This window comes from Stegostoma tigrinum, chromosome 3 (genome assembly GCF_030684315.1).
Source record: "Stegostoma tigrinum isolate sSteTig4 chromosome 3, sSteTig4.hap1, whole genome shotgun sequence".
NCBI lineage: Eukaryota > Metazoa > Chordata > Chondrichthyes > Orectolobiformes > Stegostomatidae > Stegostoma > Stegostoma tigrinum.
This window is the reverse complement of record NC_081356.1, coordinates 27,759,309-27,786,469: the sequence shown is the minus strand read 5'-3', so window position 1 is coordinate 27,786,469 and position 27,161 is coordinate 27,759,309. Positions and strand designations below refer to the sequence as shown.

Sequence of the window (27,161 nt, the reverse complement as noted above, 5' to 3'; positions counted from 1 at the left end):
TGAGTTCAACATCTTCAAATTAAGTTCAGAAGACCGTAAAGTGCTAGTCTGAAAAGGGAATATTGTTTCTCCAGTTTGCATCGTGATTCACTGGAACATGGCAACATACAGAGTAGATGCATGCCTACGTGGGTAGGATGCTGTTAAAATGACCGGCTACAGGAAGGTGGGGGTCCTGCTTATGCACACACCAGATGTGTTTCACAAAGCAGTAACCCAGTCTGCATTTGGTTTCTCCAATGCAGAGTGGGTCACATTGGATGCAGTGAATAAAATACACAGGACTGGAGGTGGTACGGATGAAACACAGTTTCACCTGGAAAGACTGGTTAGGTCCTTGGATGCTGAGCAGGGAGGTGGTGAAGGGGGAGGGAGGTGTTGCACCTTCTGCAGTCAGATGGGATGGTGCCGTGGGAAGGGAGGGTTGGTATTGGTGGTTGTGGAATGGACCAGGGTGTCCCGGAGGAAATGATCCCAGCAAAATACAGATGGGGGAAGTGAAGGGAAGAGGTGTTTGATGGTGGCGTTCTGCCGGAGTTGTGAGAAATGGCAGAGAAAGAACCTTTGAATGTGGAGGGTGATGGGATGAAAACTGAGGACAATGGGGTCCTGATCACATTGTGAGTGTTGGGAAGGGGCAAAGGGCAGAAGCATGGGTGATAGGTCGATTGCAGTTAAGGACCCTGTCAACCCCAGTGGACGGGAAACCACAGTAAGGGAGGAAGGAAGCCATGTCAGCAACGCTGCTTTGGAAGACCATAAGGCCATAAGACATAGGAGTGGAAGTAAGGCCATTTGGCCCATCAAGTCCACTCCACCATTTAAATCATGGCTGGTGGGCATTTCAACTCCACTTCCCTGCACTCTCCCCATAGCCCTTGATTCCTTTTGAGATCAAGAATTTGTCGATCTCTGCCTTGAAGGCATCCAACGTCCCGGCCTCCACTGCAGTCTGCGGCAATGAATTCCACAAGCCCACCACTCTCTGGCTGAAGAAATGTCGTCTCATTTCAGTTTTAAATTTACCCCCTCTAATTTTATGGCTGTGCCCACGGGTCCTAGTCTCCCCGCCTAACGGAAACAACTTCCTAGCATCCACCCCTTCTAAACCATACATTATCTTGTAAGTTTCTATTAGATCTCCCCTCAACCTTCGAAACTCTAATGAGTACAATCCCAGGATCCTTAGCCGTTCATCCTACGCTAAACCTCCATTCCAGGGATCATCCGTGTGAATCTCCGCTGGCCGTGCTCCAGGGCTAGTATGTCCTTCCTGAGGTGAGGGGCCCAAAATTGGACACAGTATTCTAAATGGGGCCTAACTAGAGCCTTATAAAGCCTCAGAAGCACATCGCTGCTTTTATATTCCAACCCTCGAGATAAACAACATTACATTCGCTTTCTTATTTACAGACTCTACCTGCAAGTTAACCTTCAGAGAATCCTGGACCAACACTCCCAGATCCTTTTGCACTTCTGATTTGCGAATTTTCTCGCTGTTTAGAAAATAGTCCATGCCTGTATTCTTTTTTCCAAAGTGCAAAACCTCACACTTACTCACATTGAATTTCATCAGCCATTTCCTGGACCACTCTCCTAAACTGTCTAAATCTTTCTGCAGCTTCCCCACCTCCTCAGTACTACCTGCCTGTCCACCTATCTTCGTATCATTGGCAAACCTCGCCAGAATGCCCCCAGTCCCTTCATCCAGATCATTAATATATAAGGTGAACAGCTGTGGCCCCAACACTGAACCCTGTGGGACACCACTTGTCACCGGTTGCCATTCCGAGAAAGAGCCTTTTATCCCAACTCTTTGCCTTCGGTCAGACAGCCAATCCTCAATCAAAGCCAGTAGCTCACCTCGAACACCATGGGCCCTCACCTTGCTCAGCAGCCTCCCGTGAGGCACTGTATTTTCAGGCCTTTTGGAAGTCTAGATAGATAACATCTACTGGGTTTCCATGGTCTAACATATTTGTTACCTCTTCAAAGAATTCTAACAGGTTTGTCAGGCACGACCTCCCCTTACTAAATCCATGCTGACTTGTTTTAATCTGACCCTGCACTTCCAGGAATTTAGAAATCTCATCCTTGACAATGGATTCTAGAATTTTACCAACTACCGAGGTTAGGCTAATCGGCCTATAATTTTCCATCTTTTGCCTTGATCCTTTCTTAAAGACGGGTGTTACAACAGCAATTTTCCAATCATCTGGGACATCCCCTGACTCCAGTGACTTTTGAAAGATCACGACCAAAGCCTCCGCTATTTCCTCAGCCGTCTCCCTCAGAACTCTAGGATGTAGTCCATCGGGGCCAAGAGATTTATCAATTTTTAGACCCTTTAGCTTTTCTAGCACTTTCTCTTTTGTAATGCCTACCGGACTCAACTCTGCCCCCTGGCTCTCCCTAACTGTTGGCATACTACTTATGTCTTCCACTGTGAAGACTAACACAAAGTACTTATTAAGTTCTTCAGCTCTTTCCTTATCTCCCATCACTAGCCTTCCAGCATCAACTTGGAGCGGCCCAATATCTACTTTTACCTCTCGTTTGTTTCTTATGTATTGAAAGAAGCTTTTACTATCATTTCTAATATTACTAACGAGCCTACCTTCATATTTGATCCTCTCCTTCCTTATTGCTCTCTTTGTTTAGCTCTGTTTGTTTTTGTAGCCATCCCAATCTTCTGATTTCCCAGTGCTCTTGGCCACTTTACAGGCTGTCTCTTTTTCTTTGATACATTTCCTGACTTCCATTGTCAGCCATGGCTGTCTCATCCCACCCCGGATAATCTTTCTTTTCTTTGGGATGAACCTCTGCACTGTGTCCTCAATTACACCCAGAAACTCCTGCCATTGTTGCTCTACTGTCTTCCCCGCTAGTCTCTGCTTCCAGTCAATTTTCGTCAATTCCTCTCTTATGCCCCTGTAATTGCCTTTATTTAACTGTAACACCATTACATCCGATTTTGCCTTCTCTCTTTCAAGCTGCAGATTGAACTCTACCATATTATGATTGCTGCCTCCTAAGTGTTCCCCTACTTTAAGGTCTTTTATAAAGTCTGGCTGTTATAAAGGTGGCATCATCCAAACAGATGCAATGTAGGTGAAGGAACTGGGAGAATGGGATGGAGTTCTTGAAGGATGTGGGGTGTGACAAGCTGTAGTGAAGGTAGCTATGGGAGCCAGTGACTTTGTACGGGTTAGAAACGGACAGTTTATTCCCAGAAATGGAGACAGAGAGATCAAGGAAAGGGAGTGTTAGAAACGAACAATGTGATGCATGTGGAGCCCAAGTTTAAAAGTTGACACATTTCTTCTGTTATCTTGCAGAAAAATCACCTTAGGCATTTTGACGCAAATAAAACATGGATATTTTGGAGAGTGATAACAGTGATACAAATTTGAGCCTACACAGTTACAAGGGTGGAAAAAAAATCTTCTCTTGCATGAGCCTTAGACTAGGTGAAAAATAGCACATATTCAGAGAGAGAAATGGGAACTGCAGATGCTGGAGAATTCCAAGATAATAAAATGTGAGGCTGGATGAACACAGCAGGCCAAGCAGCATCTCAGGAGCACAAAAGCTGACGTTTCGGGCCTAGACCCTTCATCAGAGAGGCCCTCTCTGATGAAGGGTCTAGGCCCGAAACGTCAGCTTTTGTGCTCCTGAGATGCTGCTTGGCCTGCTGTGTTCATCCAGCCTCACATATTTAGAGAGAGTCAGGTTCCCTGGAGAGATTAATTATTATTTTCCCTTGATTAACTCTTCATGGAATACAGTATTTTTTTGTGTTACTCAGTGGGAAGAGTTTGATCAGGATGGGGGGGGGAAATCGTGGTGCGGGGGGAAAAGAGAAGAACATGGTTGAAAGTCAACTTGCGTCAAACCAAAGTCATTTGAAGAATTACCTTTCAGAGGACTAGACTTCATGTCCCAGATTCAAAGGAAGAATAATTGAGACATTAGAGATAAAAAATGTATATACTGATACAGAATATTGGAGAGAAGAAAAACAAAATCTTTAATAAGAACAAATAGAAAACTAAGTTTATTTGCATCTTTGTTGTCTGTACTTTAAATTTCACAGTGATAGGAAGTGGCTGAATCTCTGCTGTTAAAATTGCAGTTAGGAAATTGTCAGCCTTATTCTAAACCAGCTGAACAGTGATGAGCCTAAATGTAAAGTTGCAGAGATAGTTAATGATGAAAACATCCCCTAGATCAGTGTTCTTACTGAATGGCAGAGCAGTCGCAAGGAGCTTAATAGTCTAGACTTTCCGCTATGCACTTTCCTCCAGCCAATGAAGCATTTCTGGTCAGTAACTGTATTACAGCTTTGACAACCATGGCATCCGATTTATACACAAAGCAATATGGTAATGACCTGAAAAATCTGATAATTATTCAAATCAACCTGTTTGGACATGTGAGGTAACGAGGTATAGAGCTGGATGAACACAGCAGGCCAAGTAGCATCAGAGGAGCAGGAAAGCTGACGTTTCAGGCCTAGGCCTAGATCCTTCCTCAGAATGTCAGCTTTCCTGCTCGGCCTGCTATTTTCGTCGAGTTCTTCACCTGGTTATCTCAGGTTCTCCAGCACCTGCAGTTCCTATTATCTTTGTTTGGACATGTGGTTTGGGGGGGGCCTTGAAGCTGGATCTTCTGGCTGAGAGGTAAGGACCCTATCATGGTGTATTCAGAGCCCAATAAGGCTGTGATGTTGATACAGGGATAGGGACATTAGGCTGGGGGTAGGGGTGTTGCAGTGTTAGAGGTCAGTGCTTTTAGTACAGAACTCTCCTTGCTTTTCCTGGATGTACTGCAATGGGAACTTTTATCTGACAGAGTGGAGGGCAGAAATGGATCTCAATGAGTTGTACAGCACTCCTTTTGCACTGCACTGGAATATCAGACTTGATCACTGCTCATGTCCTGCAGTGGGATTTGAAACCATAACATTTTGACAGAGGGGAATAACACCAACTGAACATATCTTTCCACATTAGACTACAAAGAAAATCACAAGAGTGATGTAAACTTTAATGCCTTAGCTGGATGAAACAGTCCTTTCAATAATTATAATGTTGAAGAAACATTTGGATAAGTACATGATTAGGAGGAATGGTTTGGAGTGATATAGGCAAGGAGCGGGCAATTGGGACTAGTTTAGTTTGGGATTATGTTTGACATGGACTAGTTGGACGGAAGGGCCTGTTTCCATGCTGTATGACTCTATGACTATGACTAACATGTATCCAAAACACCACTTTCTACAGGAAATAATCCAGGGTGATCCCATTGTGGAATTATCATTTGGTCTAAAAGTACCTGTTAGGCCATATTTGGAGTAATGTGTGCACTTTTGGTCACTGCACTACCAGAAGAACATGGAAGCTTTGGAAAGAGTGCAGTGAAGTTCACTGGGATGTTGCCTGGTCTCAAGCGCACTGGCTACGAGGAAAAGTTAAAAAGACTAGAATTGTTTTCATTGGAAAGACAGCAGCTGAGAGGTGACCTGATAGAGATCTACAAAATTGGGGAAATGCACAGATAGGGTGGATAATCAGAGGCTTTTTCCCCAGGGCTGAAGTTTCAATTACAAGGGGTCACAGGTTCGAGGTGAGGGGTGGGGGTGGGGGTGGGGGAGGTGAAGGACATTTTTCACAAGAAGTGGTAGGAGCCTGGAATGCACTACCAGAAGAGGTGATGGAAGTGGATACGTTGTTGACATTTAACAGGTATCTGGATGGTTACATGAATAGAGGGAATAGAGGGAAATGGACCGAATAAGGGCAGAAAGTTTTTTTTTAGATTAGTTAGGGCATGATGATCAACACAGGCCTGGAGGGCCGAGCTGTTCCTGTGCCGTACTTCTCTTTTGTACTTTGTTTTATTAGTAAATAAGTAATTCTACAATGTGCCATTGGGCCTCGTGTGGTGTAGTGATAGTGTCCATATCTCTGAGCTAGAAGGCCGAGGTTAAAGTGCCATCTCCTTCAGAGGTGTGTAACAACATCTCTGAACAGGTCGATTAGAAAATACTGACAACACGACTGATTCAACCATGATTACTGAATACTTGCAGCCAAGCAGAGGATGCAGTTTATAATCTAGATAATTGTTTAACCTTCAAAAGCTGTTTAAATGTTTCATCTACAAAACAAAATGCTTATAATATTGTATAAAACACTTTATCAAATCAGCTGAGCAGAATTCAGATCAGTTTGCCAAAGTCTACAATTATAGCCACTACATAAAGTAACTTTGCAATCTACATTGGTTATGTTCATACTGTTTTGTATCAGCGCTCTACTTTTTGGCACCTTCACATTTAAACAAAAGTTAGAAATGCCTAGTTTAATTTCTCCATGCTCCAAAATTCTCAAATATTGCAGTTGGCCATCAGTTTTTAATGTGAAAATATCTTGCACCTTCAGATAGCAAATTTTAGTATTCAAAAAAAAAGCAACATCAATTTACTTAGAAAGGGTGGAATTACATACAGTATTTCAAGAGAACTACAATCAACATCCCTAGGTTTATCAGTAACCAGAAACCGAACTAGATTAGCATAAAAATACTTTGGTTACAAGAGTATGTCAGAGGTTAAGAATTCTGCAGTGAGTAACTCACCATTTGATTTCCTAGAGCCAATCCATCTACAAGGCAGGAGCATGATAGCATACTTGCCTGGGTACTGCAGCTCAAGAAGCTGGACACCATCAAGGACAAAGCAGCCCTTTTGATTGGAACCCATTCACCACCTTCACATTCATTCCATTCACCACCAATACACAATGGCAGCAGTGTGCATCATCTACAAAATGCACAGTAGCATCTCACCAAGTGTCCGTCAAAAAAAAAATCTTTCAAATCTGCAACCTCTGCCACCCAGAGGCTAGGAGATGCACGGGAGCACTACCACCTACAAGTTACCTTCCAACTTCCTACCAACCAACTTGGAACTTTAGTGCCATTCTTTCATTTTTGTTGGGTTAGAATTCTGACACATCCTTCCTAACTGTGAGTGTGCCTATACAATATGGACTGCAGCAGCCCAAGGCAAGTGCTCCTACAACTTTCTCAAGGACAAATCAGGGTTGAGAAATAAATGTGGATCTAGACAGTGGCAGCAACATTCCAAACTCGAAAAATTAAGATGGTGCACACTTTACCATGACCACATCACCAGAACTGACAGAATGTACGGATCTGGGCATTGAGCAAATGAAGCATCTTTTGTTTCTACCAAAATACAAGACTCACCTGTTTTTGATATACTTAAACTTATGATGTAGTTTGATGGTGCTGACTGTTAGTGATAGGCATACAATTCTGGCAGGGCTGGAAGGACTGGATGTGGACGGGATTTTCCCCAATGCAGGGGGGAGGGGACAGTCTCGAACAAGACGCTACGGTTTCAGAATATACAGACCATTTATGACTCTAGCTCTTATTTCAGAATTCAGAAGAAGTTTATTTGCCCAGAAAGCTGAGAGAATATAGAACAGTGCCATAGAAAGAAGTAGTAGTAACGTCACATTGAGCTCTGGGTGCTGACCATTGTGTGTTTGCTGCCAACAATCCCTTCTCTTTTAAGTAAATATTGAATACGTTTTTATAGTCCCTGTAATAGAAATTCAAAAGGGCAAAAGTAAACTCACAAAACGTTAGGTGCCATTGTTAAGTGCAGTGCATCACTGTGCAGTGCAATAGTCCCTTAAAGACTTTTTTGTGCTGTCTAATTATGAGTGGTAGAGCACCGACCTCTGGAGAGTCTTAGCAGGAAGAAGCACTTGTCTCGCTTTAGAAAGTGTAGTTTATTGCATTTTCTGGTTCAATTTTACATCCTTTCACATATAACTGAATATTTTCTCCCATCACCAAATCACCTGTGATACAGGCTCATTAGTTAACACTGCTGCCTCACTGCGCCACGGACCCAGGTTCAATTACAGCCTCAGGTGACTACAGTTTGCACATTCTCCCCGTGTCTGCTTGGGTTTCCTCCCACAGTCCAGAGATGTGCAGGTTAGGTGGACTGGCCATGCTAAATTACCCCTGGTGTTCGGGGGTGTATAGATTAGGTGGTTTATAAGGGGATGGATCTTGGGAGGGATGCTCTGAGGGTGGGTGTGGACTTGTTGGGCTGAAGGGCCCTGCTTCCACACTGTCGGTTTCTTACGAATCTACGAAGGAGCTTAGTATTTCATGTGTATCCATCGGGACCTCATGGAAAACTTTCTCCATCCAAACACTAACTATATCATCAAGTTGGTGTAGCTAATGCAACTTCAGCTATTATCAGAACTATTATCATCTATAAAAAGTAAAGTAGATACATCAAAGGGGAAGCTAGAAACACATGATGGAGGAAGACCTTGAGCCATGAATTGACTGAATGGTAAAACAGGTTTTACAGTCTAAATTCTCTCAAATTGCTTCAAATACTCATGTACATGTTAAGGTTTTCATTTTATATTAATTGTGTAAACTCCCATTCTTGCCAACTTAGTTTTGGGTCACTGAGCAGGAAACTCTTTAAAACAAAATTTCCAACTCCAGAATCAGTCAGGTGCAAAATCAAATTACAGAAGTTAAACTATAACTACAACCCCTCCCAATATCCAAATAGTAGAACAGTAAAATACAAACAGTTGTACGTTGTGTGGAGAACAAGTACAACTTAGAGATTGAGCAACTGACTTGTCACCACAGAAAGCAAGCTTACTCCACACCCTAAGAAGAAATGTGGTCATTCCACTCTCTTGCTTCTAGTATCTGTTCATGTCAACAGACTGAACTAATACCAAGATCAAATAATATTTGTCAGCGCACAGCAGGCTGCCATCAGGTTCTGCAACAAGCAAGCGTCATGGCTACAGGTCCAAGTACTTCAAAATAATAAAGCCATTTGTTGCTAAGGTTATTCCAACCAAAAGCTGCATGCTTTTATAATAATTAAGCACTAGTTCATCTGTATAATACATACTCCACAATACTCAGAGTGAGTAATGGCTCCTTTGACAAACGTTCACTACATAGCAATACAACTGAACTAAAGTCAAGTTGTGAAGGAAAGAAAGCTAAAGAGGTGAAAGTTCAGCTGGTGTTTTGGACTCAACTACCTAAACAGTGATAAATTTCCGAGAACGTTTATCATGTTTCTGTTTCTAGTAACAGGCAGAGTACCCAGATTTAGGGTCATTTTGGGTGGGGGGGGTGGGTGTTGGAATGAGGGGTTCAATCAGGAGAATTGATTTTTAAAAATCACACTAAGTTAAGATCTGGAATGCACTGCCTGAAAGAGCAGGGGAAACAGATCTACTATTAACTTTCAAAAGATGATAAAACAAAAGGGCACAGGTTTCAGGTGAGAGGGGAAATATTTAAAAGGGAGCTGAGGGGCAACTTTTCCACACAGAGGGTGCTGCATATATAGAACAAGCTGGCAGAAGAAGTGGTTGACGAAGGCACAGTTACAACATTTAAAAGACATTTGAACAGGTACGTGAATAGGAAAGGCTTAGAGGGAGATGGGCCAAACACAGGTAAATAAGACTAATTTAGTTTGGCAAAACTTGGTCAGCATGGACGAGTTCAACCGAAGTGTCTGTTTCTGCACAATGTGGCTCTATGACTACGACTGGATAAAAGGAAAGAACTGGAGAGCTTTGCTCAAAGAACAAAAGAAGTGAGACTGATTTCAAGAATGATCATAAATATACATCTAAAAAGGTAAATGTAATGCGGTTTCCTCTCTCTAAATCAGAAAAAAAATATATTTTACAATTTTGACAGTTAATAAATTCAAGGGAATCACTGAGAATTACCCGCATTTATACAGCTGTTTTCTCTGCAGTAAAACATTCCAAGGTACCTCTGAGCAATGACAATCAAGCAACATTTGACATTAGGCTACATATGATGATACTGCGACAGCTAATTACATTTGATCAAACAGGCAGCTTTTAAGGAGTATCTTGCAAATGAGACCGTCAGGACGATGGGTTTAGAGGAAGAATTGCGGAGCTGAGAACCTAGTCAGCACAGCAAGTGACTAATAGTGGAGTAACAAAAATCAGGGAAGCGAGAGGTGCCAAAATGAACGGAGGGTAAAAATTTCAAAAGGTTTTTTTTGGAGGGTGGTGGGGGAGCGTGGAGAGCAGTGAAAGAGGCAAAATAGGGAGTCAGCAAGGTTATGAAGGGATCTGAAATCAAGGATGACAGTTCTTCAGAATGAACAGAACATCAAGTTATCCATTTAATCTTTGACCATAATTTATAAGTGGGTTTAAGTGCCAGAACTATAAATGCCAAGTAAAAAAAAACTTAAAACAAAAACCTAGGCACGATTTCATTCAAGAGAGACGGACGTTACATTTGACAATTCTTCATTCCAAATGCCACTTATTCAAGCCAGATATAATAATGTGCAAGTTTAATAACGTGACTGCTATAATTACAACTGCACAATGCTCCACATAATGGGAAATAAATTATGTAGCGTGTATCTCATTATGAACGATTGAGATCAAGATACAGCCACATTATAAAACCTTTGTGATTCATCTGGCATGGTTAAGGTTACCATCTAATACCTTTCAAAATAAATTAATAGTCTCAATTATCTCAGGAGAACTTTTATTTTTATCAAGATTGCATTTCAGACTTGCTTAAAATATTGAACTTGTATCAGAATTTAGAGCAAAGAAACAAGCTATTCAAATCAACCAATCTGTGTCAGCATTTATGCACTATTCAAGCTTCCTACCATCCTTCCTCAAACCCCATCATTATGACCCTTTTTTTTCTCCCCTCCTTCAATATCTACGTCCCTCTTAAATGAATCCATGCTATTCATTTCACTAATTCCTGAAGTAATAAGTTCCACATTCTCACAACTCTCTGGACAAAAAAGCTCCTCATGAGTGCCCTATTTGATTTTATTGATGACTAACTTGTATCCATATCTACTTTATTTAAAATTGGAGAAACTTTCAATACCTCTATCACGACATTAGTTTTCAAGAAAAGCAAGACAAAGCCCGTTCATCCCTCTACTGATGAGATATAGTGGCACTGAGAGGGCACGAGGATGATACCAGCACTACGAAGTTATACCCTTTCTTTAAGTTGGCAACCAGAACTGGTACACAGTGGTGGACCAGTAATCTCACTGGGTTAGTAAATCAGAACATGGGTGCGAGTCCCACCATGGCAGATAATGATATTTTGAACTCAACAGTTTGGAATTAGCAATATTATCAGCAATCTTGTAACAAATGGCAAATGTTGTTTAAAAGAAAATCTGGTTCATTCAGGGAAGGGACCTGGTCTGGACGTGACTCCAGACCCACAGCAACATGGTTGACTCCCATATGATCTCATTAACCAAAGTCACCACTTGTTATGGATTTAATTATATTCCCCGTGGCTCCAACTGATGAACCCCACGTCCCCATCATTGGAATAGCTACCCTTTAGGAGGAAACTATGCATTGCTGGCTCGCTGCAAGATAATCCATTCTACTGTCTGATGTGATTTGTTTTTATTAACAAGCACACCACAAGGGTTAGGCAACGATCATTGCTCCTTGACAAAAATCACACAGTACGTGTGTTACTTGCTAGACCGGTGTTTATTGCCAATTCCTAGCTGTCCTTAGGAAGTGGTCACGTGTCACCTTCCTAAACTAAATGCAAACCACTTGATGTGGACCCAAAATGCCATTAGGGAGATAACACCAGGATTTTGTCGCAACAACATTAAAGGAACAGCAGTTATATATACCAGAATTAGGACAGTGACTAGCTTGGAGGGGAACTTGCAGGGAGTGATGTTCCCATATATCTGCTACCCTCGTCCTTCCAGTGGTAGGTGTTGATAGTGGGGGAATTTAATGATGGTGATTGTAATAGCAAAGGCAATGAATGTCAAGGAGCAATGGTCATTGCCTGGCCCTTGTGGTGTGCTTGTTAATTGCCAACTGGCAGCTCAAGCCTGGATATTGCCCAAATTTTACTGCACTTGGACATGGATTGCTTCAGTATCGAACAATTCGTTCATTTTATTAACACCTTCCACCCCAACCTTAAGTTCACCTGGACCATCTCCACTACCTCTCTCTCCTTCCTGGACCTCTGTTTCCATCTCTGGCAACCGATATCCATTTCTACCGACTCCCACAGCTACCTAGAATACAGATCCTCTCACCCACCTTCCTGCAAAAAGGCCACCCACTATTCCCAATTCCTTCGCCTCTGCTGCATTGGCTCCCGAAATGAAGCATTCCACTCCCAGTCATCCCAGATGTTCTCGGTTTTCAAGGAACGCAACTTCCCCTCCAGTGGTTGAAATTGCCCTCGACCGTGTCTCTCGCATTTCGCCCAACTCATCCCTCACACTCCCTCCCCACAATAAAAATCAAAACAGAATCCCCCTTGCCCTCACATATCACCCCACCAACCTCCAGATCCAACGCATCATCCTCCGACACTTCCGCCATCTGCAATTTTTCCATCCCCACCCTCATCCACTTTCTGGAAAGACCACCTTCTCCCTTGTTGGCTCCACACTCCCATCAGCCCCACCACTTTTCCCTGAAACCGCAGGGGGTGCTACACCTGCCCCTACATCTCTCCCCTCACCTCAGGCCCTAAGAAGACCTTGCACAAAAACAGCTGTTCACCTGCAAATCTACTAACGTGGTATACTGCATCCGCTGTTCCCATTGTGGCCTCCTTTATATGTGGAAACCAAGCGGAGGCTTGGGGACCGCTTTGTGGAACACCTACGCTCAGTTCACAACAAACAGCTGCCTCTCCTGGTCACAAACCATTTCAACTACCCCTCCCATTTCTTGGACAACATGTCCATCCTGGGCCTCCTGCAGTGCCACAACGATGCTACCCGAAGGTTGCAGGAACAGTACTTCATATTCCGCTTGGGAACCCTGAAGCCCAGTGGTATCAATGTGGACTTCACAAAGTTCAACATCTCCCCTCACCCGACCACATCCCAAAACGTACCCGCCTCCCTAACTTGTCCTTCCACCTCAAGCCACACCCCCTTCTTCTACCTACTAGCGTCATCGCACCTCCTTGACCTGTCCGTCCTCCTTGGACCAACATATCCCCACCTACACTCACCTTTACTTGCTCCAACCCTGCCTCATTGACCTGTCTGTCTCCTCTCCACCTATCTTCTCCTTTGTCCATGTTCTATCCGCCTTCGTCCTTTCTCCCTATTTACTTCAGAATCCTCTTCCATTTCAGAAGAAGGGCGTAGACCCGAAACGTTTCCTGCTCCTCTGATGCTGCTGGCTTGCTATGTGCATCCAGCTCTACACCTTGTTATCTCAGATTCTCCAGCATCAGCAGTTCCTACTATCTCTCTCACAGGCTATCTTGGGTCTGGTAGTGGGTAATGAGGGAAGTCTAATAAATGACCTCCAAGTAAAAAGATCCCATAGGAAGAACGTGACAGAATTTAACATTCAGTTCATGAGTGAGAAACCTGGGTTGGAAACAACCGCATTTAACTTAAAGAAAGAAAATTACAATGAAATGAGGATAGAGTCAGCTAAAGTGAAGTGGATGGATAGATTAGCAGGATTGACAGTATCCAAGCAGTGAAAGACAATTAAAGGTAGAATTCATGACTTTCAGCAAAATAAAAACTTCCCAGTAAGGATGGAAGATTATCTTGGAGGGATAAATCTACCATGACTCATCAAGGGAGTTAAGAGTATTAAGTTTAAAGAAAAAGCATACAAGAAGACCAAAAGCAGTGACAGCCCTGAAGACTGGGATAATTGCAGAGTCTGGCAAAGGAACACTAAGAACATTAAAGACATAGAAAATGACCTACAAGTGCAAACTAGTAACGAATATAAAAGCTGACAAGAACTTATTTAAACATAAAGAAGGAAGAGAAATAAAAGGGAACATAGGCCCTTACAAAGCACAGCTGGAGAAATGGTTGTGGGGAACAAGGTAATTGCAACATTAAATATTTCACATTAGTATTTACAGTCAAAGATACTTGGACGTTGCCATTAATAGTGAAGAATATGGGATCTGGTTAAGTACTATCACGATCACTAGAAAAGTAGTCTTAGGCAAACTAATGGGGCTAAAGGTAGTCAAGTCTCCTGGCCCCGATGGCTTGCATCCTCGGATCATAAAAGAAGCAGGTGTAGAGATAGCAGGAACTGCAGATGCTGGAGAATCTGAGATAATAAGGTGTAGAGCTGGATGAACACCGCAGGACAAGCAGCATCAGAGGAGCAGGAAAGCTGATGTTTCAGGCCTAGATCAAATTTTCTGAAGAAGGGTCTAGGCCCGAAACATCAGCTTCCTGCTCCTCTGATGCTGCTTGGCCTGCTGTGTTCATCCAGCTCTAACCTTGTTATCTCAGCTAGAGAGATACCGGATGCATTGGTTGTAATTTTCTAAAATTTGTTGGATTCTGGAAAATTCCCACGAGAAACCCCTATTCAAACAGGGAGGGAAGCCAAAAGAAAAGGTAACTAAATGCTGCTTAACTCAAGTTTATTGTTGGAAAAACATTTGAATCAATTAAGGGAGTAACAGCAGAATATTTGGAAAAAATCAAAAAAAAAGAGGCAGGATGACTTTGTGAAACAGAAACTGTGACTGGCTAATAGTTTTGAGGAAGTCTCAACCAAAGTGGATAGAGGGCAACCAGTGCATGTGTTGTATTTGGCCTTCCAGATGACGTTTGACAAGGTACTGCATAAAAACCTAAGTCTTAAAACAACAGCATTCAGTATTGGAGGCAGTACAGCAGCATGGACACAGAACTGGCTAACGGGCAGGAAATTGAGTGGGGAAAAGGGGCTTTTTTTGAGGTTGGTGACCTGTGACCTGTGAGGTTCCATAGGGATTAGTGTTGGGAACACAACTGCTTACGATATGTATTAATGCCTTGGAAGGAAGGAAGTTAATGTACTGTAGCTAAATTTGTAGACAAAAAGAAATTTGGAAAGGCAGGTGGTGAGTGGGATAGAAGTAACTTATAGGAGAGATTTTTTTTTCCTCTGAAGAAGGGTCTAGGCCCGAAATGTTAGCCTTCCTGCTCCTCTGATGCTGCTTGGCCTGCTGTATTCATCCAGCTCTAAACTTTGTTATTACAGGAGATATTTTGCTGGGTTAAGTGGGAAAAAAAAGTTGTCAAATGGGATATGATGTGAGGAAATGCAAAGTCACTCATTTTGGAATGAAGAACAAAAGAATATTATTTAAACGGAGAAAAACTGCAGAAAGCTACAACAAAGGGGCTGAAGGGAACTTGAGCACAAACAAAGCTAACACACAGGGGCAGCAGGTAATCAGGAAGGCTAATAGAATGTTCGCTCTTATTTCAAAGGGATTGAAGTGTAAGAGTAGGGAAGGATTAAAGCAACTGGACAAGGTGCTGGTCAGACCACATCGGGAGTGCTGTGAGCAGTTTTGGTCCTCTTATTTAAGGAAAAATATTATTTTATTGGAGGCAGTTAAGGAAAGGTTCATTAGGACGATCCCAGTTATGGAGGGTTTGTCATACGAGTAAAGGCTTAACAGGCTGGGACTCTACTTACTGGAGTTTAGAAGAATTAAAAAGTGAACTCATTGAAACATACAGCATTCTCAAAAAGTTTGACAGGATAAATGCGGAGAGGATGCTCCCTTCATCGGAAGGTCTAGGATCAAAGGACAATATCAGAATTAAGGAGCACCAATTTAAGACAGAGAGGAGGAGGAACATCTTGTCTCAGGCAGTTGAGGGTCTCTGGAACTATCTGCCACACAGAGCTGTGGAGGCAGAGTGCTTGTATATATTTAAAGCCGAGATAGATTCATGATCAGTAAGGGAGTCAAGGTTATGGGGAAAATGCAGGAATGGGACATGAGGAATACTGAATCAGCCATTTGAATATTCAATCAGGTTCAAGGGGCTGAATGTCTTACTCCTATTTTTAACGGAATAAGTCGATTAATTTTGTGATCCTCTGAAATCCATTTTGACTATTACAATTTGGATTGTTTTCAGTTTATTTTCTCCATTAGTAGGGTTCCAATTTGGTTTTGGATGTTGTATTAAATTGACTTGTCAAGAATTATATGCATGTTCTAGAAATACCAGATATTCACCACTGTTCCGAGTCATTGAAGCTTACAGCACTGGAAAAGGCCCTTCAGCCCATTCAGTTAGTGCACTTTTGATTGGCACTATCTAATTCCAAAATAAATCTTTTGAACAAACTATTAAGTGTGTACCTTTCTCTTTCCCAGAGAATTTTTAAAACATAGATGCAATCTATTCAAATCAGAAGTTTCATCCTGTTTGAGATTTGTCAGTTTATTTTATAATACTTCTTTATTTTAAATGGTATTCTCATTTTCAATCGTGCACACCCCCCATATCCACTGATTTGCTCTGTTAAATAGTGAAGCAAAATAATTATTTCCTACTTCTGCCACACTACCTATGATTTTATCCTTTATTGATCCTGTTCCCAATCAAACATAATTGACATATCTGTGAATTTAGCATTTAATAAAATTGTCCTTGATTATTTCGCAGTTCCTCTTCCTTCCTGCTTTTAGAAGATTCTCCCCATCTCTCTGCATTCCCCCACCTTTTTGCTCTTCCCTTCCATCAAAACGTATTGCCTTTTTTCACCCAATTTCTATCATGGGTTTTTATTCACCAATTGTGACATCCTATAATAAAACTTATCCAGTCAAATGGATTGAGTAGTGCTCATTAACCTCAAAAATAATTTAACGTCCTGAAATAGTCACCAGCTGCAATGCATTTGCAAACTGATAAGGTGAATCATTAGAGTAACTGCCATTTACGTGGTGCCTTTGATGCAGCACAGTGTATCAATAGACCTTAAATGGAGACAAAAACTGGATTCTTTTGAGCCAAAGCAGATATTTGGAGGAGTAACTGAAGTTTGTTCTTAAAAGGAGAAGATGGATGTGTAGCAGTGATGGAGAAAGGAATTCCAAACAGTGAGGCTGGGAGTACACACACAGGATTGAGGACAGACAAGGGGCCAGGCTAACAGCATACAGAGGAGAGGCCTCCTACATTGGAAAAGGTCAGAGATAGAGAAAGGGAGACTGCGGAGCAAAATAAACACAAGCATACAAATTTTACATCAATTTATCTTAGTTCAAGAGTGGAAAAAGTGGTGCCAAGGCAATGAACAGAAAATAATTTTTAAGCAAGATTAGTCCAACAGTTCATGACCACACAAACTAGTTGCGCATTTTACTTTTGACATTTACAAAGTCCATCGAGAAAAAAGGTACTATCGTCAATTTTCCATGTACAGATATAGTCGCAGACATGCCAATAGTGTAACCAGTGGTGAATGGAGATTGTAAGTAAATCTTCCCCTTTCCTACAGGAAAGAACTCCTACTCCAATCAATTTTAACAAACGTAACTTCTGATTTTCTAATCCTCCATTGACAGAAGAGCAAGGTGCACATGGGTGTCTTTATCCAGGTGTTGGTTATGATCAGCCAAACTCAGGCTTGAAATTGGGCTTTGCATGGGCTCAAGCAGCTCAACCCAGGAGTTCTGCTAGTAGGCTGCCCAATGCAATACTTCTTCCAATTGCCCAAGTATTTGGGCTGCTTTATGTACCAGCCTCCGCTATTTCCTCAGGCAGGTCATTCCACACACTTCTGCGTGAAAAAGTTGCCTCTTAAGTCCCTTTTAAATCTTGGCCCTCTCACCTTAAACCTTTTCCCTCTAAATTTCGACTCCCCCACCCCAGGGAAAGACCTTGTCTATTCACCCTATCCACGCCCCTTGCAATTTTATAAACTTATATAAGGTCACCCCTCAGCCTCTGACGTTCCAGAGAAAACAGCCAGAGCCTATTCAGCCTCTCCCTATAGCTCAAACCATCCAAAATCCTTGTAAATCTTTTTTCTGAACCTTTCAAGTTTCATAACATCCTTCTTTATAGCAGGGAGATCAGAATTGCACAGTATTACAAAAGTAGTCTAACCAATGTCCTGTACAGCTGCAACAGCAGGACCCAAGGGTAATACCTGTTCAACAGTGACTTTAGTACTACAGCTTTCATACAATGACAGTGCAAGACACCACTCAATATCATTAGACAGCAATGAGAGGTTATAACACACAGCGTGGAGCTGGAGGAACAGTCGGCCAGGCAGCAGGAAAGCTGACGTTTTGGGTCGGGACCCTTCTTCAGAACTGGGGGAGGGGAAGGGGGCTCTGAAATAAATGGGGGCGGAACATTGATAGCTGGTGGATAGTGGAGCAGATGGGGTGGGAGACAAGACAGACAGGTCAAGGAGGTGGGAATGGAGCTCGTAAAAGGCGAGAGTGTAGATAGGTAGTGGTGATGATTGGTCAGTTAGGTGGGAGGAGCGGATAGGTGGGAGAGCAGACGGACAGGTCAAGGGGGCTGATCTTAGGAAGAGGTCGGAGGTGGGGAGATTTTGAAGCTGGAAAAGTCCACATTGAGACCATTGGGTTGTAGGCTTCCAAGGCAGAATATGAGGTGCTGTTCCTCCAGTTTCCGGGTGGCATCGTTGTGACACTGGAGGAGGCCCAGGATGGACATGTCGCCCGGGGAGTCGGGGGGGGGGCGGGGGGGGGGGAGATGAAGTGGTTTGCGACTGGGACACGTCGTAGTTTGTCTTGAACCAAGTGTAGGTGGGTGCAGCGTAGGGCTTTTATTTAACATCCTAATTTGTAATCATTATGCCCATTTATGTAATCGATTATGATCGCTGCAAACAGGACCCATAGTTTCCACAAACTCAAAGCAGGAACTACTTTTTCTCCCCCAAATTAGAGGATAGATGCTCAGTTCAAAAGAAAAACACATGAGCAAAAGATGCAAATTAGACCCAATCTGCATCTATACATGACGAGTACCAGACAAATGGAGTCACAGGAGGTAAATAGATGGCCTGTAGGATGTTTGTGTTAGTAATATTAGTTTGGAACCCAATTCCATGGGTATGGATTACAAAATCACAGAATATTCACAGCTTTGCTGGAGGCCATTCAGCCCATGGTACTGATATCTGCTCTTTTGAAAAGCATCTCTTTCTATTTCCCCACATTTTCCAGCAGTTTCCAACTGCTCCCCCCAACCTGATAATTATCAGACTATGCTTTGAAAACCACAATTGATTCTGCCTCCACCACAGTTTGTTCCAGATCCTAACCACTACTGATGCAAGGAAGGTTTTCCCACATGTTGTCATTGCTTCTTTTGCCAGTGTCTCCTTCACTGTTCCAGCAATGGAAACAGTCAATCTACTCTGGCCATAGTGCTTGTGATTACAGGCATTCCCTCTGAATCACTTCCCTAACCTCTAAGTGCCGCAGCTGCAAACCACCAACCCCCACACCCCCCCCACCCCCCCAAACTACCATAAAAGAGAGGTTCCTCATTCTTGGAGCCATTGAATCATACAAAACCCACAGTGTGGAAACAGGCCATTCGGCCCAACAAGTCCACACCGATGCTCTGAAGAGCATCCTACCCTATCCCCATAACCGTGCATTTCCCGTGGCTAGTCCACCTAAACTACCCATTCCTGGATACTGAGCAATTTAGCTTGGCCAATCCACCTAACTTACACATCTTTGAACGGTGGGAGGAAACTCATGCAGACACAGGGATAACGTGCAAACTCCACTTAGACAATCACCCAAGGGTGGAATCAAACCTGGGTCCCTGGAGCTGTAAGGCAGAAGTGCTAATCACTGAGCCACCATGCCATGTTCACAAATCTGTCTCCTTTCTTAATATCGTCACATGTTGTCTGAAATGTGGACAGAATTGGACATAATATTCCGTTGAGACCTAACCAGTGTTTTATAAAGATTCAACACAACTCTTTTGATTTTGTATTAACTTTTTTTAAAACAGTTAAGCAGCACCTAGCATTTGATATCAACTGTTTTCAAAGCCCTCCATAGTTTCTGTTCCCCTCAATCTCCTCCAGCAATAGAAACCTTAGATATTCGCATACCGCCAACACTTTTTGTTCTGTGCTGATCTGAATTTAGTTGTTCCACCACTGGTGGTACTTCCTTCCACCGGCTAGATCCTAAATTCCTCCATGTCTCAACTCCTCTTTCCTGTTTTAAAATACTCTAAATCCTCCTCCTTTGACCAGGCTGTTAGTCATCTGCCCCAATCTCTCATGCGGCCCAGTTTCATACTTCATAAAAACCAAAAGAGCTGCTGATGATGTAAATCAGGAACAAAAACAGCAGTTGCTGGAAAAACTCAGCAGATCTGGCAGCATGAGTGAAGGAACATTTTGGGTCCAGTTCTGAGGAAGGGTCACTTGATCTGAAACGAAAACTGATATTTTTTTCTTCACAGATGCTGCTAGACCTTCTGAGCTTTTCCAGCAACTTTTGTTTTTGTTTCAGTTTCATACTTTGTCTGATAATAACCTGAGGCAGTTCACAGGGCGTTTTGCTATGTTAAAGAGGTTATTTTAAAAAAATGGCAAGGTGTCACTGCATCAACTCTCCCACGCAAAGCAGAAGATTTATTGTACAGAGCATCAGGGAAAAAAACAGAATCATGCCGCACGCTGTGCTTTTTTAAAATATTTTATTCACGGGATGTAGGTATTGCTGCCTAACCAGCATTTATTGCCCAGAGGGCAGATAAGTCAAAAACATAATTGAGGTCTGGAGTCACATGCAAGAATGATTTCCTTCCATGAAGGACATAGTCATAAACATCTACCCTTATTAAAACTGATCAATCATTGCATGTTCACCAATAGCTTTATATTCTAGATTTGTATTCAATTCAAATTTCACCATTTGCTATGGCATGATTCAAACGCATATCCCCATGGGATGCTGGATTCTTGACCAATGACTTCACTAGTAACCCTTCACTAGGCGGCACGGTGGCTCAGTGGTTAGCACTGCAGCCTCACAGCGCCAGGGACCTGGGTTCGATTCCAGCCTCAGATAACCGTCTGTGTGGAGTTTGCACATTCTCTCCGTGTCTGCATGGGTTTCCTCTGGGTGCTACGGTTTCCTCCCACAGTCCAAAGATGTGCAGGCTAGGTGGATCAGCTATGCTAAATTACCCATAGTGTTATGGGGGGGGGAAGAGGAGAGGAGAGGAGGAGGAGGAGGAAAACGGGTCTGGGTGGGATGTTCCAACAAGCAGTGTGGACTTGTTGGGCCACAGTGTAGGTAATCTAAAAAGACAAACTCATTGAATGTCCCTCTTTGAATGGGCTTTCCAATTAACTCCACTACCTTGCTTCATTCATTCAATCCTTTTTGAAGTGCGCATCAATTTATCATTTAAGTATACATTAAGTTACTACTAAATCTGCTTAACACCCAGCGTATTCTACAATGTTAACAACTCACTCCATTAAAAACATTTCATGCCTTCTGACATTATTCCCCAACTATCTTAAGCCCAACCCTTCTGGTGACAAAATCCCTCCCCACCCTCCTGTCACCAATTTTAAACAAAAAAAACTTGTCTTTTATTAATCAACCTGTTGAGAGATGTTATTACACAGCTCTGGAGCAGGTGGGACTTGAACCCAGGCCTCCTCATCCAGGGGTAGGGGACACTACTGCTGCACTTTTACAGTTTAGTAAGTGATTATTGGTTTTTTGCACTTCCTTCAGTTCTTCATGATGAAGGGACTTATTAGACATAGGAAAACGTGTAGAAAAGTCCCTTCGTCATGAAGAACTGAAGGAAGTGCAAAAAACCAATAATCACTTACTAAACTGTAAAACTAAAAAAAAGTTTTCAAGCAAGACATTTTCTGTGCAAGATTACATGTACAAAAGATGATTAATTGCCACAGACATTTTCAGCCAACTCAATAAAAACATTACCAGATTATACAACATCTCAAAAATGCATATTTACGGTTATCAACTCCAAGTGAACATACTTCTGGAGTTTCCACTACCTGGTACGTTCTGTCTAACTATTCTGCCTTCACAATCCTGCTACTGGTCAATTTGCATGTCCATTCTCATTTTCCTACAGCCAGTAGGGCTTTTTGACTGACAGTTGAGAATTATCTGTTAATCTTCCACCCATCACTCACCCCCTTCAAATTCCCTTTTAAAGAATTAATAACCAGAAGGGGGTCAATGAAAATGAAGGGAACATTTTCTTTCATGCCGCTATAGTATTTAACATGGGCCGTAATCACAACAAGGAATACAGATGAACGTTCAAACATGAGGCACTCTGTGTGCCAAACTTACATGCATTAAGATAGCTAGAAGTAATCCCCAGCTTGCTCTAAATTCCTCTTCAACATGATACTAGATTTACCTTATAATGGCCATTTACTAAGCTGCATTTTCATCCTAATTAGATGACGATTGCAGTTTTGTATCATGGCCAAGAAAATTTTTTTTAAAAATGACTCTCTATGGAAATTAATACCAGGTTTCCTGGGTAACAGAAAGCTCCCATTTCTGATAAACAAGTCAGTTTGGTTTAATCTTTTCTTAAAAGAAAATGCACAAAATATTTTTAAAAATTAAAATACAATATACATTTTTAAGCTATTTAACCAACATCATCTGGTAATGGAGCAGCATTTCATAGCCTTTGTCAGAATTTGTAATGTGTGTGCTTGCTGCAAGTTGATCGAAGTAAACTGGGCATATTTCATATTCAGCATTACTTATCTAGTACCATTATCAACATGAACTAACATCAAACTTAATGGCTAAAAGAGTTGAGTCCAGCATTGTTTCTGCAGGAGGAACAGTGGAAGAGAAACAAAGACCAACTAAACACTTGGAGTTGAGGTTGAAATTACAAGTTTTTTTTGAACTTGGATTTTTCTGAGCTCCTTGTGGATTTGAAAGACTTGCACTGGACTGTTGCCGTATTTTCTTAGTTAGTGAAATGCAAAGACTAGCAGCCAGTGAAGTAACTTTAAAACATAGTTGCAATGTAGGAAATAAAACAGCTAATTTGCAAACAGCAAACTTCCACAAATAGCAGTGTGATAACAACCAAATAGTTTGTTTCTCTGACACAGGTTGAAGGATAAATATCTAATCAAGACACAAGAGAGTTCCCAGGTGTTCTCCAGACTAGAGCCAAAGGTCTCTTACATCCTTAGCAGGAAGTTCATTACATCATGTAACAAAAACGGTGATCAGAACTGAACAATTAAATTCACCGCTACACACCCGACTTGCTAAAATCGTTGGTCAGTAGAAAGCACAATGGCACAATAAACAGATACCAGCCACTGGAGCTTTAGTAATGCTTTCTGGACTGGTGAGCTTCCAATTAAAAAAAGTCTGTGCGATGAAAAATTATCCTAGGAGATAACTTTTTTTATAAATGATAAAGGAACAAACAGTAAAGTCACCTTATCTCAGGCACAGGAAAGGAGGGAAGAAAAAGTAGATTCTTCAGCTGAAGAATATGAAAAGCTACACAGTAGTTACTACTGGTGCCTCCCAGTGCTAGGGACCCAGGTTCGATTATAACCTCAGTGCGAGGTTTCCGCGTTTTTCCTATGTCTAATGGGTTTCCACCACCTGCTCTGGCAGAGTCCAAAAATGTGCAGGTTAGGTCAACTGGCCATGGCAAATTGTCCCATAGTATCCAGGGACGTGTAGGCTAGTTGGACCAACCGTAGTATATGTGGGGGTGGGTGGGAGGGAAGTTCCTTGGAGGGTCGGTGCAGACTCGATGGGCTGAATGGCCTGTATCTGCATTGTGGGGGATTGTATAATACTGTGCAATGACAATTTCTACAATACTGAAAGGGACAGTTAAGAGAACTGGTAAGAGTCAGAACCGGCTGGCTTCACAGAAGAGAAAAAGAATGTCATCGAGATTTTCCGAATTACAACTAAAGTTGTGTCCCCAATTCTGGGGACCGTATTTTAAAAAGGATATGGAGGTTTTAGGGGCAGGGCAGAAAAGATTTACAACAATGGTTACAGTGACGAGGGAGTTCTGATATGTGGATGGACGGAGAAGCTTTCGGAAGCTTCAAAGAAAATTTAATTACGGTGTCCTAAACAAGTCACATTCTGATTGGAACAGAAAGGGGGAAATTGTTCCCATTTGCCGAAGGATTGAGTCATAGGGTCTGAGACGGTCTTTGGTCTAACCAGTCCATGCTGAACATAATCCCAAACTAAACTAGTCCCACCTGCCTGCTCTTGGCCCATTTCCCTCCAAACCTTTACTACTCATGTACTTACCCCAGTATCTTTTAAATGATGTAAATTGTGCCATATCCACCAACTCTTCAGGAAGTTCATTGCATACTCAAACCACCCTGCATAAAATCTTTGCCCCCCCTGCCCTCCATGTCTTTTTTAAAAAAAAAAAATCGCTCTTCACTCACCTTGGGAACTTGACAATGTCACTTGAAGTTAAAACAACAGAAGAAATGGTGACATGAGGAAAAATCTGTTCAACTTAACAAGCAATTCTTATCTGGAATGCTCTGCCTCAGAAGGCAACAGAGGCCAATTCAATTGTAGCACTCAGTAAGAAACACTTGAAGAGAATGTTAGCATCATGATTGCAAGAGACAGGGGAGTGGGATTTGCTCAGCTGCTCTTGCAGAAAGCTAACATGGGCTTAATAGGCCAGATGATGGTCTTCGATGTTGTAACCATTCTATGATTCATTTAATGATTTTACAAAAACATTAGTTTCATCAAAACAAGGAAAATCATAAACTTACTCCACATCTATTAAAATGTGAGATTTAAATGGCAAATTTGCTATTTCATTTCTTAAATGTTGTGAAAACACAACAGCATACAGTGAAGGAAAAATTATAGTTGGTTACAAATGAATAAAATTGAAAAACTGAGAAATAGTTTGCATTTAACTTAACCCTAATGTAAACCATTGGGGCATGCACCATTTATTAAAAATTGGTTTAACCATTTTCCCCCAACAAAAATTAAAATTCTCCATCCAGAAATCATAACTGAATTCATTTTATTTTTAAAAGAGATGATAGGATGGTCTAGGCCCGAAATGTCAGCTTTCCTGCTCCTAACATGCTGCTTGGCCTGCTACGTTCGTCCAGCTCCACACCTCGTTATCTTTCATTTTTTAAGGAGGGTTTTTTGCCTTTCCTAGGACATACAGACTTTTCTTGAGTTGGGTAAAAAGCACATTTGTGATGTGAGAATTACCTTCGTCTTAGCAGAACACATGGCTGCTCTCTCATCAGAAAGTCAACCGGTGGTGATTCACCCTGAGTCACATTGTGCCTCAGGCGAGGAGACGGGTTAAGAAGGACAGTCTACACAGTAACCTCTGCTAGTGATATGGACTAAACCCATGCTGTTGGCATTATGCTGCTTCGTAAAACCAACCATCCAGCCAACTAAGCTAAACCGACCAGGTATGGATGGGCTATGAGTGACTTGTCTGTTTGAGTGTAGACCAAATAGCCACTTGTTGTAAGTTTCAATGATAGAGGAAACCTTTCCCCATAATCTAACTTCCCTCATCACTTAGTTACTTGAATCAATGCAAAATCTTCCTTGTCGTGAAGCCAACGTTCATAAGGTTGAGTGTTCAAGTCCCAGAAGAATTCACGATCAATGTCTGCAGTGATACACAGTACCGAAGGGAAACTGCACTGTCAGAGGTGTCACTTTCTGATGAGACATTAAACCAAAGCTTTCATCTCTTGGAGTTAAATGGTCCCATGAGAAAGGGAACTCTCTTTAGCATCCTATCCAGTATTTATTATTCAAATCACTAGAACTGATTGGCACATTGTTTGCGTGAGCTTGCCCTGCACAAGTTAGCAACCACATTTCTTCCATGTCAACAACGACATCTTTAAACAAAAGCTCCATTAGCTGTCCAGCAACATAGAATGACCCAAGATTGCAAAAGATTTATACGCACGTTCTTCCTTCACTAAGTTCTTCCCCTCTTTACAAAAATCCGGCAACCTGTGAACACTCACCTATAATCTTTCTTTTCTCTCCAATCAATCAACCTTCTCAGAAATGTTACTGCACACTTCTGGAGCAGGGTGAACCCTGGCCTGAGTTTGGAAGTAGGGATACTACCATCATAACAGAAAAACACTTGACATCTGTCAACCACACCAGGTTTGAGGAGTTTCAGGTGTCTTGTTGAAACCAAAATGATATCATGTAGCAAGGTGTCAAACAAAGCAATCTCCAAATATTTTCCCTAATTAGTCATTTAAGCTCCTGCAATATTCAATCCAAAGTAGTTTGAGGAGAAACAGGTTTAATTTTAAGACTCCGAGGCTACATGCTGTACTATGGAAATATGTAGATGTGTACATTTTCGTATTTCATTATTCTAGAACCCCTTAGAATCATAGAATCCTTACACTGTGAAAACAGGCCGTTCGGCCCAACAAGTCCACACCAACCCTCAACATCACACCCAGACCCGTCTACCCCACAAGCCTCCTAATCTACACATCTCTGAACACTACGGGCAATTTAGCATGGCCAATCCACCTGGCTTGCACATCTTTGAGCTATGGGAGGAAACGGAGTACCCGGAGGAAACCAAAACAGACAGGAGGAGAATGTGCAAACTCCACGCAGGTGGTCGCCCGAGAGAGTGCAATCGAACCCGGGTCCCTGGCGCTGAGGCAGCAGTGCTAACCACTGAGCCACCGTGCCACCTACTTTCCCTACTTTATCCAAGCACAAGAATTAGTTTTATTCTCAAATTAATTTATAGGCCAGAATCAAATTATGTCCTTCTGCATTGCGGAAGATAAATTGAGCAAATTAAATGCCAAAAAAAGGGTGTGCTACTGTTATGCAAATTGCCACATGCAAACTCTAATATCATTTGAATTTTTCCGAATCACATGAACAAGATCTGTCTCCATCACGTCAGCCTTTTGCATGGCTGATCATGTCTGCATGCAACTCCCACAATGTAAGGAGCTCAGGCTTTTTAAAGCAGCAACTGATACTCTGAACTAGGCATATACAGCAAGCTGTGTTCATTATCATTGTTTAGCCATATTCTTGGGCTACTTCATGGGGACATGAAAAGAATCTCTCATTTTGTTGCTAACTCGCAAGTAGTTAACAATCTGGAACAG

At 42.1% G+C, this 27,161-nt stretch overlaps 1 protein-coding gene across 15 annotated transcripts in view; it reads right to left on the bottom strand.

Moving 5' to 3' along the window:
- The window catches only part of LOC125450665 (phosphatidylinositol 4-phosphate 5-kinase type-1 beta-like), a 144,423-nt gene that overhangs the window by 110,975 nt on the left and 6,287 nt on the right, over nucleotides 1–27,161 (bottom strand). The window contains exon 1 of one of the 15 annotated variants that reach the window (XM_048526695.2): nucleotides 22,379–22,403. The exons of the other annotated variants lie outside the window; for them this stretch is intronic. The gene's annotated coding sequence lies outside the window, so the exon portion shown is untranslated. Of the gene's footprint in view, nucleotides 1–22,378; nucleotides 22,404–27,161 lie in introns of those variants that run through there. 15 annotated transcript variants of the gene reach the window in all.